The 3,167-nt window shown below is 59.1% G+C and overlaps 2 non-coding genes and 1 pseudogene across 2 annotated transcripts in view; all 3 read left to right on the forward strand.

Annotated features, from left to right (window-relative positions):
• Positions 1-1,266, forward strand: part of LOC146143056 (small subunit ribosomal RNA) — a 1,812-nt gene extending 546 nt beyond the window's left edge. The window contains exon 1 of the ribosomal RNA XR_014500869.1: positions 1-1,266. This exon is cut by the window's left edge and continues 546 nt beyond it. This is a non-coding gene — a ribosomal RNA (small subunit ribosomal RNA).
• A 247-nt stretch (positions 1,267-1,513) lies between these two features.
• LOC146143057 (5.8S ribosomal RNA) lies at positions 1,514-1,668 on the forward strand. The gene has a single exon (XR_014499203.1). It is a non-coding gene; the product is annotated as a 5.8S ribosomal RNA (ribosomal RNA).
• A 248-nt stretch (positions 1,669-1,916) lies between these two features.
• Positions 1,917-3,167, forward strand: part of LOC146143058 (large subunit ribosomal RNA) — a 2,715-nt pseudogene continuing 1,464 nt past the window's right edge.

Genomic DNA, 3,167 nt, shown 5'->3' on the forward strand with positions numbered 1-3,167 from the left:
TCCATTGGAGGGCAAGTCTGGTGCCAGCAGCCGCGGTAATTCCAGCTCCAAAAGTGTATATTTAAGTTGTTGCGGTTAAAAAGCTCGTAGTTGGATTTTGGGCGCAGGCGGCCGGTCCGTCGCAAGGCGTGTACTGGCCGTCCTGGCCTCACCTCCGGTTCTCCGCCGGTGCCCTTGACTGAGTGTCGGCGGCGGCCGGAACGTTTACTTTGAAAAAATTAGAGTGTTCAAAGCAGGCGATTCGCCTGAATAATGGTGCATGGAATAATGGAATAGGACCTCGGTTCTATTTTGTTGGTTTTCGGAGCGCGAGGTAATGATTAAGAGGGACAGACGGGGGCATTCGTACTGTGCCGTTAGAGGTGAAATTTCTTGGATCGGCGCAAGACGAACGACTGCGAAAGCATTTGCCAAGAATGTTTTCTTTAATCAAGAGCGAAAGTCAGAGGTTCGAAGACGATCAGATACCGTCCTAGTTCTGACTATAAACGATGCCAACTAGCGATCGGGGGGCGTTAGTTTTACGACCTCTCCGGCAGCTTGCGGGAAACCAAAGTCTTTGGGTTCCGGGGGAAGTATGGTTGCAAAGCTGAAACTTAAAGGAATTGACGGAAGGGCACCACCAGGAGTGGAGCCTGCGGCTTAATTTGACTCAACACGGGAAATCTCACCCGGCCCGGACACAGTGAGGATTGACAGATTGAGAGCTCTTTCTTGATTCTGTGGGTGGTGGTGCATGGCCGTTCTTAGTTGGTGGAGCGATTTGTCTGGTTAATTCCGATAACGAACGAGACTCTGGCTTGCTAACTAGTTACGCGACCCAATCGGTCGGCGTCTAACTTCTTAGAGGGACTAGTGGCGTTTAGCCACACGAGATTGAGCAATAACAGGTCTGTGATGCCCTTAGATGTTCGGGGCCGCACGCGCGCTACACTGACCGGATCAGCATGTGCTCGCCTTGGCCGACAGGTCTGGGTAACCCGCTGAACCCCGGTCGTGCTAGGGATAGGGAATTGCAATTATTTCCCTTGAACGAGGAATTCCCAGTAAGCGCGAGTCATTAGCTCGCGTTGATTACGTCCCTGCCCTTTGTACACACCGCCCGTCGCTACTACCGATTGAATGGTTTAGTGAGGTCCTCCGATTGGACCTGGCGCGGCCGGCAACGGTCGAGCCGGCGTCCGAGAAGACGATCTAACTTGATCATTTAGAGGAAGTAAAAGTCGTAACAAGGTTTCCGTAGGTGAACCTGCGGAAGGATCATTAACGGTCTCGCAAACGCTTCGGCGAACGCGAAACTCGGACAAGCGAGAGAAAAAGTTTTTGCTACCCGGCGCCCGACCCGCGAGGAGCGGCGCGCCGGCCGGCGATTCGGTCACCCGGTAATGTTTGCGCGTCGAGTGCCGCGGTGCCGCGCGCTCCGGCTTCAAGCGTCGGCCTGGCCGACCGCTCGGCGCGGTATATTTTGTCACCCTTTAGTGCGAGGCACTGTGCGAGCGAAACAATCGTGGATGGCTCTTGGCGGTGGATCACTCGGGCTCGTGAGTCGATGAAGGACGCAGCTAGCTGCGTGAATTAGTGTGAATTGCAGGACACATTGAGCATCGACGTTCTGAACGCAAATTGCGGCCTCGGGTCAATCCCGGGGCCGCGCCCGCCTCAGGGTCGCGTTGCAAACGTTCCGCGCGGGGATTTCTCCGCGCGGCTGCTGCGGCGTCGGACGCGCGAGCGCCCGTCCCGCTCAAGACAGCACGGCACGATGTGCGACGATCGCGACCAGAATCCCGCGCGGCGGCGGCGAGTCGACCTCGAAGAGGCCAACGGCTGGCGGCTCAAGGGCGGGAATCGAGGTGCGCGGCGGCGCGCGGCGCCGACGGCGAGCGCGGAACGGGAAGAATAGTCCCGGTCCTTACTTTCGGCCTGAGGTCGGACGAGGCTACCCGCTGAATTTAAGCATATTACTAAGCGGAGGAAAAGAAACTAACGAGGATTCCCTCAGTAACGGCGAGTGAAGCGGGATGTGCCCATCGCCGAATCCGCGCGCTTTTGGAGTGCGCGGAATTGTGGCGTACGGAATTCGTCACGGCGCGCTTCGCCGGTCGCCCGCGTCCTTCTGATCGAGGCCTTGTCCCAGAGCGGGTGTCAGGCCCATGGCGGCGACAGGCGGGCGCGCTACGGCGTCTTCCCAGAGTCGGGTTGTTTGGGAATGCAGCCCAAAGCGGGTGGTAAACTCCATCTAAGGCTAAATACGGTCACGAGACCGATAGCGAACAAGTACCGTGAGGGAAAGTTGAAAAGCACTTTGAAGAGAGAGTTAAAGAGTACGTGAAACCGTCGAGAGGCAAACGGGAGGGCCTGTCGGGTCGCCCGGTCGCTTTCAGCCGGCCCCTGTCGGCGACGTTGTCGTGCGGACCCTCACGGGCCGCCGGCGGCGCCGCCCGATCGGGGACCAGCGCACTAGCGCCGGGCGAAGGCCGCGACCGTCTGGACGGCGGCGAGAAGGCCGCGCGCAAGGTAACCCGGCCTCGGTCGGGTACTATAGGCGCGCGTGTCCGTCGGCCCGCCGTTCGGGCGAGGAGAGATCGCCGCGTCTGCCCTTCGGGGCCGAGCGCCCGGTGCCGGCTGGGGCGTCGTGGGTCGGGGACTGTTCTCAGTGCCCAGCCTCTTCGTCTCGGTCGCGCTTCCGGTGTCGTTTCGCGAGGCGCACGGGGTCCGCGGCTGAAGTCAGCCACCTTCCCGACCCGTCTTGAAACACGGACCAAGGAGTCTAACGTGAGCGCGAGCCACGGGGCAGTACGAAACCCATGGGCGCAGTGAAAGTGAATGTCGGCGCGGTCCGGCGGAGGTGAGACGTCGTCGTTCGCGGCGGCCGCATCACCGGCCGATCTCGTCCGCTTTGCCGGAGAGGTCGAGCGAGAGCGTTCGCGTTGGGACCCGAAAGATGGTGAACTATGCCTGAAGAGGTTGAAGCCAGAGGAAACTCTGGTGGAGGACCGTAGCGATTCTGACGTGCAAATCGATCGTCAAATTTGGGTATAGGGGCGAAAGACTAATCGAACCGTCTAGTAGCTGGTTCCCTCCGAAGTTTCCCTCAGGATAGCTGGCGCTCTGTCGCAGTTTTATCTGGTAAAGCGAATGATTAGAGGCCTTGGGGACGAAACGTCCTC

This window comes from Ascidiella aspersa, chromosome 5 (genome assembly GCF_963924565.1).
Source record: "Ascidiella aspersa chromosome 5, kaAscAspe10.2, whole genome shotgun sequence".
NCBI classification, from domain to species: domain Eukaryota; kingdom Metazoa; phylum Chordata; class Ascidiacea; order Phlebobranchia; family Ascidiidae; genus Ascidiella; species Ascidiella aspersa.